This window comes from Cicer arietinum, chromosome 8 (assembly GCF_000331145.2).
Source record: "Cicer arietinum cultivar CDC Frontier isolate Library 1 chromosome 8, Cicar.CDCFrontier_v2.0, whole genome shotgun sequence".
Taxonomy (NCBI): Eukaryota; Viridiplantae; Streptophyta; class Magnoliopsida; order Fabales; family Fabaceae; genus Cicer; species Cicer arietinum.
The window spans coordinates 15,156,462-15,156,872 of NC_021167.2; positions in this window are offsets into that span (position 1 = coordinate 15,156,462).

Sequence of the window (411 nt, forward strand, 5' to 3'; positions counted from 1 at the left end):
CCATTTTTAATACTCATTTAACTTAAACGATTTTCACAACAAACGTTAAGTAAACAAGACATTAAGAGATTCCCCATTCTTAATACTCATTTAACTTAAACGATTTTCCAAAACAAACATTAAGTAAACAAGACATTTAGAGATTCCCCATTCTTAATACTCATTTAACTTAAACGATTTTCCAAAACAAACATTAAGTATACAAGACATTAAGAGATTCCCCATTCTTAATACTCATTCAACTTAAACGATTTTCTCAAACACACATAAAGTAAACCGAGATATTAAAAGATTCCCCACTATTAATACTCATTTAACTTTAATGGTTTTCAAATTCCACACAAAACAAACTCAAACCTATTATCAGATCCAATCCACGACTCACACCAAAACACATCAATTCATTTCTCC